Below are 12,935 nucleotides of genomic sequence, written 5' to 3' on the forward strand. Positions count from 1 at the left end.
CTCAAGGTCAAAGACAGGCTCAGCACCTTTTGCTCCCCACCAGATGTCCCTGGAAATCTCGCTCCTGAGCTCTCCAAGGCGCCCCGTGGAGGAGCTGCTCCCTCTTCCTGCCCCGCTGAGCTCAGGCTCTTGGGCTGGAAAATTTCCTGCCCTCAAGCTTCCTGTGGGACACATTAGACTAGGGACAGAGTCAGAGGGGAAGATGAATTCTCTCCCACAAGAAGCTTCCAGGAACATGGTCAAAACCCTGTGAGGCTCAGAACAAAGCGCCATCTTAGCACAAAGCAAGCGCCCCGTGGAGGGTGTGGCCTGTTCTTACAGCCTGGGGCCACCGTGTCCCCCTCTAGCCCATGAGTCTCCTAACCGGTTTAATTGCACATCCTTATAATGAAAAGTATTGAACTTGTACCTTCTATACGCTCATATTTTAACCTAAAAAATGTGTACACTTCAATCATGCACAAAGAATAGAAATTTGTCAAAGGATGAGCTAAGGATGAAACCCAAATGTCGTTTTGCTTATGGGAGCTTACATAGGATTATCATCTCAAGGCACAGTATACTTGGAGAAAGGTCTGGGTTCCCTCCATGAAGTGTATCCAGACTTCAGGGATTTTGCGAAAAGTTACTTCTTATCCAACCAGATGGTCATTCATTCAGCCTCGTGTTTCAGCTGACCAACTTCATACCAAGCCTAGTGGACATGTCAGGTCACCCATCTGATTTTTGTTCACTTGTTTTTCTGTTGTCAGAATTATCTCCTAATGCTAGTTTCGTTGTAGGAATCTTTTTAAGGCATGTGTGCGTCTAGTGAGGGCTGGAGAGTTAAAACCAGATTGTCTAATCTGTACCTACGTTTAGCTGGGCACATACAAACCACAAAATATGGAAACAAAAATGCCGAAACAAAGGGTAGGGTCAGCACTTCCCTCGCAACCTATAGCACTGTGAGGTGATTCCCATCTTCCCTTAGGGCACCTCGAAGCCTCCATCTGTCATGACTGCAGACTCAGATGGGAGATGGGCCAATTCACACGTTCAATATGAGTGAATGATAATCTGTTAATCTTTTGTAATAAAAATAAATACAACTGAAGTTAGGCTATGTTCTCTCACACCCCAAAAGAGTGTCTCATATGCAAAGGAGTTACACACCTCCCACTTTAGAGTCAACTGCAGAAACTTGCTGTTTACAGTGGGGACAGAGGCAAACCTGGCTTTCCCAACACACCAGCCTCCCCAGTGAGGAAGGGTGACCACTGCTGCCCTGTCTTACTCGCTCCTGCCCCGTCCATGGCCCCCTGTGCTTAGCCACGGGGAAAGAAGAATATGGCCCTCTTGCCATGGGGGCCATATTCCTACTGCCCCTGCCACAGGCACTAGGCAGTGGTCTGGAGTCATTTGGAGACCTTGAGGTATGGATGTGAGATGAGCAGGAAGAGTCAGGGGCAAGGCTAGCTGGGAGGCACCCAGCAGGGCAGCATGCACACATGCAGCTGATGCATGGACAGGCCCTGTAGTAAGCGTGCAGGGTCTGCCAGCGAGTAGGAAGTGCAGTTCCAAAGGTTGAGTTCACGCCACAAACTCAGGGAAGCTCAGCTCAGGGTATGGAAACAAGATGGTCAGTGATTCTCCTTCCCTGGAACCCTTCTACATTCATAGAGTAAGCACTGCTGAGGCCACTCCTCCAGCCACAGGCCCATAGCCTAGCCAGAGCCCCTCAGCAGGGAGCATCTACTGGCCAGACTGAGTCCTTTCCAGACCAGACAACTCTATGCCCTGTCCTCAGTGGAGTCCTCTGATTCCAAGCCCAAGACAGGTTCTGAGAAGGAAGTACACAGCCTCATGGAATATGAAGGAAGCTCAGACAAGGCATAGAGAGCTGGTTCTCCCACTTCATCTACACACACCTGGACAGGGAGATCCAGGGCCTTGGCTCGTGCTCAGGAGGACAACAGCAGAGCCTCGTGTTTGCCATTCCTTAGGTGGGGTAGGCAGGGGAGGTGAGGCTAGATTTGGAATGTACATGTGCACGTGGCCCTAGCTGTATGGGGTCCCTATGTCTGTATATGTCTATAGGAGCATGTGAAGTAAGAGGTTAACATGACAGGGTTTCATGTCCATGACACTTGTACCTGTACTGTCACTTATATTCTTCAATTCTACACCAGAGATGCTCTGGAGTTGAAATTCACTGTCCCTTTTTATAGCTTAATGATGGCTGAGACTTACTGGGAGCTTTGCTGACCACTTACAATAACCCTCTGACTTCTGTGCTTTAGTATCTGCATCTTACAGATGAGACAAGGAAACTGAGTACTACAGAGTATGATACCTTGTCCAAGATCAGCTGCAAAGTCAGAATACAAAAGAAGGCAGTCTGGTTCCAGAGTGTACACACCCACCAGGGACACTACCTCTCCCAGGAAATCAGGACACGCAGGGGCCAAGGAGCTCATCTGGGGTCACACTGAGAGAGGGACACACATGAGACTCCCAGCCTTGCCATGTCTCCACTGGCACACAGCCCCCAGGGCTTTGCCAGCACAGGGGCTGGTCAGTCTGGGAGAGGTCTGAGGACCAACTGCAGATCCTTAACCATGGACTGGCTTGATTGTGCTCAGCTGGAAGAAAATATCATGTTTTTATCCCCTTCTATGTGTCAGGCACTGTCCTGGGGCAAGATCATTGAGGCAAGATTGTGGGATCTTGCCCAGAAGTCCTGCAAGATAAGATCAGTACCTCCATTTGTGAGATGTGGACATTACAGTCAAATGATAGGTCCTTATTTATGGAGCTCTGAGACCTGAACTTAGAATTCCTAAATCTCAGTCTTCTCCAGACCACAGTTGCCTTCTTGATATTGACCTTCTCTTTATTTATTTAGTGGGGGAGAAAAGAAAGGGAGGCAGGTGAGAGAGAAAGAGATTGAGAGAGGACATAAAGGAAGCTTCCAGTTCTAGACCAACCCAAGCATGAGCCAAATCTTTCACCACAATCAGGGCAAAACTCTTAAATTTCAACCACGAGTTGACCCTTAAAGAAACAGCCACACTTGTGTGTACGTGCAGGAAAGCTGGAAAAGCTGACCAGCAGGAGGTGGGTAAGCAAGCAGTGGGCTCTGAAACAATATTTGTTGTTTCCAAACGTTGCCCAGTTGACACAGAAGCAAAGCAAACAAAGAGCCTCTGTCTGCTTTGAGCAGTTCTTCCTCTCCCCCACTCAGTGTCCTCTGCCTCACACAATGATTAATAAATATTTACCAAATTGGGTTTCTTCCAGGAATGTAAGCTGTCTTTTCAAGTATCAATCACTGTCATATATCATATTAGTAGAATAATAAAGGGAATTGGTATGACCCTATTACTTAGTACAAGAACATCATTTAGTAAAATTCAGTATCCATTCATAATAAAACCGCTTAGCAAACTTATTCTACAAAACTTTCTCAGTCTGATATCAAGTATTTCTGTACCATAAAGGCCTACAGATATCATACTTAGTGTGGAATGTTGAATAAAGCTTTCTTGTTGAGATCAGCAATAAGACCAGAATGTTTATTACTATCATTTCTAGTCAATGTTTTTACTGGAGGCCCTTGCCAGTCCAGTCAGGCAAGAAAAAGAAATAGTAAGTAAAAGGATTGAAAAGGAAAAAAAAAAACCTATCATCTTTATGCATAATAAATCGTATGCGTATAAAATTCTGAAGAAACTAGAGTATACCTTGGAATAATGAGTTAAGGCTGGGCACGGTGGCTCACGCCTGTAATCCCAGAACTCTGGGAGGCTGAAGCAGGTGGATCACTTGAGGTCAGAAGTTTGACACCAGCCTGGCCAACATAGTGAAACCCCATCTCTACTAAAAATACAGAAATTAGCCAGGTGTGGTGGAGTGTGCCTGTAGTCCCAGCTACTCAGGAGGCTGAGGTGGGAGAATCACTTGAACCTGGGAGGCAGAGGTTGCAGTGACCCGTGATTGGACCACTACACTCCAGCCTGGGCGACAGAGTGAGACCCTGTCTCAAAAAAAAGAAAAAAATAGACCTGGATAAGGTAGAAAAATATACCAAAGTCAATTATATTTCTATACTCAAATTGAAAAAAAAAAAAAAAAAAAAAAAAACATGAAAAATGCTACCTAAAGTAACATAAGGAAAACAAATGCCTAGGAATAAATCTATCAAAAGATATCTAAAACTTTTGCATACCAGACTATAAATTAAGAAAAAGTAAATGGAAAACTGTATCTTGAACCTGGAGTGGAAGACTTGATAATATAAAGATCTTGCTTTTCTTCAAATGGATATATAAATTCAATGTACTCCCAGTCAAATTCCAAATATTTTTTCATGTAAATTAACAACATAATTCTAAAGTTTGTAAATGAAATGCAAAAGAGGCTGGACATAGTGGCTCATGCCTGTAATCCCAGCACTTTGGGACGCTAAGGCGGGCAGATCACTTGAGGTCAGGCATTCAAGACCAGCCTGGCCAACATGGTGAAACCCCATCTCTACTAAAAATATAAAAATCAGCTGGGCATGGTGGCACATGCCTGTAGTCCTAGCTACTTGGAAGTCTGAGGCATGAGAATTGAGAATCACTTGAACCCGGGAGGTAGAGGTTGCAGTGAGTTGAGAACATGCCACTGTACTCCAGCCTGGGCAACAGAGCCAGACTCAGGAAGGAAGGGAGGGAGGGTTAATATTTCACCCATTCTTCCTCCCCTACTTTTTTTCTGAATAGAAGTTGTCATATTGTTTCTCCCATAAAAGTATGCATCTCTAACATATAAGAAATTTTATATAACCTTAACAGTTTTTTGTGAGACAAAGTCTTGCTCTGTCGCCCAGGACAGAGTAGAGTGGCATGATCACAGCTTACTGTAACCTTGACCTCCTGGACTCAGGCAATCTTCCTGCCTCAGCCTCCTGAGTAGCTGGGATTCCAGGCATATGCCACCACAGCCTGCTAATTTTGTTATTATTTTTTTTTTAGTAGAGATGAGGTCTCACTGTGTTGCCCATGCCCAGGCTAGTCTCCAGCTCCTGGGCACAAGCAATCCTCTCACCTCAACCTCCCAAAAACCTGGGATTCCAGGCAAGAGCCACAGCATCTGGCCCTTAATGCTATTATTCCATCCACAATTATTTCTTTATATATATGTACACTTTATATATATATACTCTTTAAGTACGTATATGTAGTATATATAGGTATATAGAGAGTGTGTGTGTGTATACTTTAAGTTCTGGGATACATGGGCAGAATGTGCAGGTTTGTTACATAGGTATACATGTGCCATTGCGGTTTGCTGCACCCATCAGCCCATCATCTACATTAGTATTTCTCCTAATGCTGTCCCTCCTCTAGCCCTCAACCCACAACAGGCCCCGGTGTGTGGTTTTGCCCTCCCTGTGTCTATGTGTTCTCATTGTTCAACTTCCACTTATGAGTGAGAACATGGGGTGTTTGGTTTTCTGTTCCTGTGTTAGTTTGCTAAGAATGATGGTTTCCAGCTTCATCCATGTCCCTGCAAAGGACATGAATTCATTCTTTCTTTTTTTTTAATTGCATTTTACGTTTTGGGGTACATGTGAAGGACATGCAAGATTGTTGTATAGGTACACACACGGCAGTGTGATTTGCTGCCTTCCTCCCCATCATCTATATCTGGGATTTCTCCCCATGCTATCTCTCCCCAACTCCCCACCCCACGCTGTCCCTCCCCTATTTCCCCCCGAGAGACCCCATTGTGTGATGCTCCCCTCCCTGTGTCCATGTGTTCTCATTGTTCAACACCCACCTATGAGTGAGAATATATGGTGTTTGATTTTCTGTTCTTCTGTCAGTTTGCTGAGAATGATGGTTTCCAGGTTCATCCATGTCCCTACAAAGGACACAAACTCATCATTTTTTTGGCTACATAGTATTCCATGGTGTATATGTACCACATTTTCCCTGTCCAGTCTATCATCGATGGGCATTTGGGTTGGTTCCAGGTCTTTGCTATTGTAAACAGTGCTGCAATGAACATTCGTGTGCATGTGTCCTTATAGTAGAACGATTTGTAATCCTTTGGATATATACCCAGTAATGGGATTGCTGGGTCAAATGGAATTTCTATTTCTAGGTCCTTGAGGAATCGCCACACTGTCTTCCACAATGGTTGAACCAATTTACACTCCCACCAACAGTGTAAAAGTGTTCCTATTTCTCCATATCCTCTCCAGCATCTGTTGTCTCCAGATTTTTTAATGATCGCCATTCTAACTGGTGTGAGATGGTATCTCAATGTAGTTTTGATTTGCATTTTTCTAATGACCAGTGATGACGAGCATATTTTCATGTTTGTTGGCCTCATGTATGTCTTCTTTTGTAAAGTGTATGTTCATATCTTTAGCCCACTTTTGAATGGGCTTGTTTGTATTTTTTCTTGAAAATCTGTTTTAGTTCTTTATAGATTCTGGATATTAGCCCTTTGTCAGATGGATAGATTGCAAAAATTTTTTCCCATTCTGTTGGTTGCCAATTCACTCTAATGACTGTTTCTTTTGCTGTGCAGAAGCTGTAGAGTTTGATTAGGTCCCATTTGTCTATTTTAGCTTTTGTTTCCAATGCTTTTGGTGTTTTGGTCATGAAGTCCTTGCCTATGCCTATGTCCTGAATGGCTTTGCCTGGATTTTCTTCTAGGGTTTTTTGTTTTTTTTTTTTGAGACGGAGTTTCACTCATGTTACCCAGGCTGGAGTGCAATGACGCGATCTCGGCTCACCGCAACCTCCACCTCCTGGGTTCAGGCAATTCTCCTGCCTCAGCCTCCTGAGTAGCTGGGATTACAGGCACGCACCACCATGCCCAGCTAATTTTTTGTATTTTTTAGTAGAGACGGGGTTTCACCATGTTGACCAGGATGGCCTCGATCTCTTGACCTCGTGATCCACCCGCCTCAGCCTCCCAAAGTGCTGGGATTACAGGCTTGAGCCACCGCGCCCGGCTCTTCTAGGGTTTTTATGGTGCTAGGTCTTATGTTAGGTCTTTAATCCATCTGGAGTTACTTTTAGTGTAAGTTGTCAGGAAGGGGTCCAGTTTCTGCTTTCTGCACATGGCTAGCCAGTTTTCCCAACACTATTTATTAAACAGGGAATCCTTTCCCCATTGCTTGTTTTTGTCAGGTTCGTCAAAGATTGGATGGTTGTAGATGTGTGGTGTTGCCTCTGAGGCCTCTGTTCTGTTCCATTGGTCTATATCTCTGTTTTGGTATCAGTATACCATGCTGTTTTGATTACTGTAGCCTTATAGCATAGTTTGAAGTCCAGTAGTGTGATGCCTCCAGCTTTGTTCTTTTTGCTTAGAATTGACTTGGCTATGTGGGCTCTCTTTTGGTTCCATATGAAGTTTAAGGTGGTTTTTTCCAGTTATGTGAAGAAGGTCATTGGTAACTTGATGGGGATAGGGTTGAATCTGTAAATTACTTTGGGCAGTATGGCCATTTTCACGATACTGATTCTTCCTAACAATGAGCATGGAATGTTTCTCCATCTGTTTGTGTCCTCTCTTATTTCACTGAGCAGTGGTTTGTAGTTCTCCTTGAAGAGGTCCTTTACGTTCCTTGTTAATTGTATTCCTAGATATTTTATTCTCGTTGTAGCAATTGTGAATGGCAGTTCGTTCTTGATTTGGCTCTCTTTAAGTCTGTTATTGGTGTATAGGAATGCTTGTGATTTTTGCACATTGATTTTGTATCCTGAGACTTTGCTGAAGTTGCTTCTCAGGTTCAGGAGATTTTGGGCTGAGATGATGGGGTCTTCTAAATATACAATTATGTCGTCTGCAAATAAAGACAATTTGATTTCCTCCTTTCCTAATTGAACACCCTTTATTTCTTTTTCTTGCCTGAATGCTCTGGCTAGAACTTCCAATGCTATATTGAATAGGAGTGGTGAGAGAGAGCATCCTTGTCTAGTGCCAGATTTCAAAGGGAATGCTTCCAGTTTTTGCCCATTCAGTATGATATTGGCTGTTGGTTTGTCTAAATAGCTTTTATTATTTTGAGATATGTTCCATCAATACCTAGTTTATTGAGGGTTTTTAGCATAAAGGGCTGTTGAATTTTGTCAAAGGCCTTCTCTGCATCAATTGAGATAATCACGTGGTTTTTGTCTTTGGTTCTGTTTATGTGGTGAATAAGGTTTATAGACTTCCATATGTTGAACCAGTCTTGCATCCCCGGGATGAAGCCTACTTGATCATGGTGAATAAGCTTTTTGATGTGCTGTTGCAATCGGTTTGCCAGTATTTTATTGAAGATTTTTGCATCTATGTTCATCATGGATATTGGCCTGAAGTTTTCTTTTCTTGCTGAGTCTCTGCCGGGTTTCGGTATCAGGATGATGTTGGTCTCATAAAATGATTTGGGAAGGATTCCCTCTTTTTAGATTGTTTGGAATAGTTTCAGAAGGAATGGTACCAGCTCTTCTTTGTATGCCTGGTAGAATTCGGCTGTGAACCTATCTGTACCTGGGCTTTTTTTGGGTGGTAGGCTCTTAATTGCTGCCTCAACTTCTGCCCCTGTTATTGGTCTATTCAGGGTTTTGGCCTTTTCCTAGTTTAGGCTTGGGAGGAGGCAAGTGTCCAGGAATTTATCCATTTCTTCCAGGTTTACTAGTTTATGTGCATAGAGTTGTTTGTAATAATCTCGATGATGGTTTGAATTTCTGTGGAATCTGTGGTGATATCCCCTTTATCGTTTTTATTGCATCTATTTGATTATTCTCTCTTTTCTTTTTTATTAATCTGGCTAGTGGTCTATTTTGTTGATCTTTTCGAAAAACCAGCTCCTGGATTTATTGATTCTTTGAGGAGTTTTTTTGTGTCTCTATCTCCTTCAGTTCTACTCTGATCTTAGTTATTTCTTATCTTCTGCCAGGTTTTGAGTTCTTTTGACCTTGCTCCTCTAGCTCTTTCCATTTTGACAATAGGGTGTTGATTTTAGATCTTTCCTTGCTTCTCATATGGGCATTTATTGCTATATGTTTTCCTCTAGACACTCCTTTAAATGTGTCCCAGAGATTCTGGTATGTTGTGTCTTCATTCTCGTTGGTTTTGAAGAACATCTTTATTTCTGCCTTCATTTCATTGTTTATCCAGTCATCATTCAAGAGCCAGTTGTTCAGTTTCCATCAAACTGTGTGGTTCTGAGATAGTTTCTGAATTCTGAGTTCTAACTTGATTGCCCTGTGGTCTGAGAGACTGTTTGTTAGAAATCATATTTCTGTTCTTTTGCATTTGCTGAGGAGTAATTTACTTCCAATTCTGTGGTCAATTTTAGAGTAGGTGTGATGTGGTGCTGGGAAGAATGTATATTCTGTGGATTTGGGGTGGAGAGTTCTGTAAATGTCTATTAGGTTTGCTTGGTCCAGGTCTGAGTTCAAGTCCCGGGTATCCTTGTTAATTTTCTGTCTCATTGATCTGTCTAATATTGACAGTGCAGTGTTAAAGTCTCCCACTATTATTGTGTGGGAGTCTAAGTCTCTTTGTAAGTCATTAAGAACTTGCTTTATGTATCTGGGTGCTACTGTATTGGGTGCGTATATATTTAGGATCATTAGCTCTTCTTGTTGCATTGATCCTTTTACCATTACTTAATGCCCTCCTTGGTCTCTTTTCGTCTTTGTTGGTTTAAAGTCTATTTTATCACAGACTAGGAGTTCAACTCCTGCTTTTGTTTGCTCTCCATTTGCTTGGTAAATCTTCCTCCATCCCTTTATTTTGAGCCTATGTGTGTCCTTGCATGTGAGATGGGCTTCCTGCATAGAGTACACTGACGGTTTTTGACTTTTTATCCAATTTGCCAGCCTTTGTCTTTTGATTGGGGCATTTAGCCCATTTACATTTAGGTTAATATTGTTATGTGTGAATTTGATCCTGCCATTTTGATGCTAGCTGGTTGTTTTGCCTGTTAGTTGATGCAGTTTCTTCATTGTGTCGATGCTCTTTACTATTTGGTGTGTTTTTGGAGTGACTGGTACTGGTTGTTCCTTTCTATGTTTAGTGCTTCTTTCAGGAGCTCTTGTAAAGCAGGCCTGGTGGTGATGAAATCTCTGAGTAATTGCTTGTTCGTAAAGGATTTTATTTCTCCTTCACTTGTGAAGCTTAGTTTGGCTGGATATGAAATTCTGGGTTTAGAGTTCTTTTCTTTAAGGATGTTGAATATTGGCCCCCACTGTCTTCTGGCTTGTAGGGTTTCTGCTGAGAGATCTGCTGTGAGTCTGATGGGCTTCCCTCTATGGGTAACCTGACCTTTCTCTCTGGCTGCCCTTAGCATTTTCTCCTTCATTTTAACCCTGGTGAATCTGACAATTATGTGTCTTGGGGTTGCTCTTCTTGAGGAATATCTTTGTAGTGTTCTGTATATTTCTTGGACTTGAATATTGGCCTGCCCTGCTAGGTTGGGGAAGTTTTCCTGGATAATATCCGGAAGAGTATTTTCCAGCTTGGATTCATTCTCTCCGTCACACTCAAGTACACCTATCAAACATAGATTAGGTCTTTTCACGTAGTTCCATATTTCTTGGAGACTTTGTTCATTCCTTTTTACCCTTTTTTCTCTTCTTGCCTTCTCGTTTTATTTCATTGAGTTGATCTTCAACCTCTGATATCCTTTCTTCTGCTTGGTCAGTTCAGCTGTTGAAACTTGTATATGCTTCGCAAAGTTCTCATGTTGTGTTTTTCAGCTCCATCAATTCACTTATATTCCTCTCTAAGCTGTTTATTCTTGTTAGCATTTCGTCAAATCTTTTTTCAAGGTTCTTAGTTTCTTTGCATTGGGTTAGAACATGTTCTTTTAGCTCAGAGAAGTTTCTTATTACCTACCTTCTGAGGCCTGTTTCTGTCAATTCATCACACTCATTCTTCATCCAGCTTTGTTCCCTTGCTGGTGAGGAGTTGTGATCTCTTTTAGGAGAGGCGTTCCGGTTTCAGGTGTTTTCATCTTTTTTGCACTGGTTTCTTCCCATCTTTGTGGATTTATCCAACTGTCATCTTTGTAGTTGTTGACTTTCAGATTGGGTCTCTGAGTGGACGTCCAGTTTGTTGATGATGAAGTTATTTCTTTTTGTTTCTTAGTTTTCCTTCTAACATTCAGGCCTGTCTGCTGTAGGACTACTGTAGGAGGTCTATTCCAGGCCCTGTTTGCCTGGGGATCACGTGCAGTAGCTGCAGAACAGTAAGGGTTGCTGCCAGTTTGTTCTTCTGCTATCTCTGTCCCAGAAGGATATCCGCCAGATGTCAGTCTGAGCTCTTCTTTATGAGGTGACTCTTTGGATATACGGGGGTCAGGGAGCTGCTTGAGGAGACAGTGTGTCCTTTATAGGAGCTCAAGTGCTGAGCTGTGAGCTCCGTTGTTCATTCAGAGCTGCTGGGCACATACATTTAAGTCTGCTGCAGAACTCATAAATGCCTTTTTTTTCCCCCAGCTGCTCTCTCCTGGGGAGTTAAGGCTTAATTTATAAGTTTCTATCATGCTGCTGCCTTTTTTCAGGGCTGCCCTGCCCAGCGAGGAGGCAGCCTAGTCACAGTCTGCCTGCAGAGGCTTTGCTGAGCTGCTGTGGGCTCTGCCCAGCTGCCATGTGAACTTCCCTGCAGTCCTGTTTATATGGGTATAGTTAGAACTGCCTCGGCAATGGCGTCCCACCTCTGTGATGGCAGACTCTCTCTGTAATGGCAGGCTGCCTCGGCAATGGTGGACTACCTCCGTAGTGGTGGACTGCCTTGGTAATGGCGGATGCCCCTCCCCCATAGAGCTGGACTGTCCTGGTTTCAGCTGTGCTTGTTCAGCTGTGCTTGCTGTGAAACTCTCAATCCAGAGCATTTCAGATTGCTGTTTTTGTGTGGGGGTGGGACCAGCTGAGCCTGATCACATGGCTCCCTGCCTCAGACCTCCCCTTTTTTTTTTAGTTGAACGGGTGACTCTGTCTCCCAGGTGTTCCAGTCTCTTGTTGAAAAGGCACCAGGATCTGTGTGATTTCCCGTGCAGCGACCCACTGCGCCAGCTGAAACAGCCGCATGGAGATTTGTGGCGCTTTTTTGCCTGGGAATCTCCTAGCCTGGCTCCCTGTTTCAGTCCCCTTTTTATCAGTTGAATGGGCAACTCTGTCTCCCAGGAGTTCCAATCACCAGCTAAAATGGCGCTCAGACCCGTGTATTTTGTGTGGAGATCTGCTGCACTGGCCAAAACAGCTGTGCTGGTGACCTGTGGGGCTCCTCCACCTGGGAATCTCATGGTCTGTGGGCAATAAAAATCCATCTGGAAATGTGGCGTCCACTCACGCACTGCACTTTCACTGGGAGCTGCAATCCTGAGCTGCTCCTAATCGGCCATCTTGGATCCGTCAAACTCATCCTTTCTTATGGCTGCATAGTATTCCATGGTGTATATGTGCCATATTTTCTTTATCCAGTCTGTCATTGATGGGCATTTGGGTTGGTTCCAATTCTTCGCTATTGTGAATAGTGATGCAGTAAACATATGTGTGCATGTGTCTTTATAGTAGAATGCTTTATAATCCTTTGGGTATACACCCGGTAATGGGATTGCTGGGTCAAATGGTATTTCTGGTTTTAGAACCTTGAGGAATCACCACATTGTCTTCCACAGTGATTGAACTAATTTATACTCCCACCATCAGTGTAAAAGCGTTCCTACTTCTCCACATCCTCTCCAGCATCTGTTGTTTCCTGATTTTTTAATGATCACCATTCTAACTGGCATGAGATGGTATCTCATTATGGTTTTGATTTGCATTTCTGTATTGACCAGTGATAATGAGCTTTTTTTCCATATGTTTGTTGACCACATAAATGTCTTCTTTTGAGAAGACATCTTTTTTTTGGAGGAAAAACGGAGCAGAGATATTCAACATTGTTCAATGTTA

At 43.3% G+C, this 12,935-nt stretch overlaps 1 protein-coding gene across 1 annotated transcript in view; it reads left to right on the forward strand.

Annotated features, from left to right (window-relative positions):
- The window catches only part of TOPBP1 (DNA topoisomerase II binding protein 1), a 153,593-nt gene that overhangs the window by 34,898 nt on the left and 105,760 nt on the right, over positions 1 to 12,935 (forward strand). The gene's annotated exons all lie outside the window — the stretch shown is intronic.

The sequence above is a fragment of the Sapajus apella genome, unplaced genomic scaffold (assembly GCF_009761245.1).
Source record: "Sapajus apella isolate SASKATOON/1434 unplaced genomic scaffold, GSC_monkey_1.0 scaffold4, whole genome shotgun sequence".
NCBI lineage: Eukaryota > Metazoa > Chordata > Mammalia > Primates > Cebidae > Sapajus > Sapajus apella.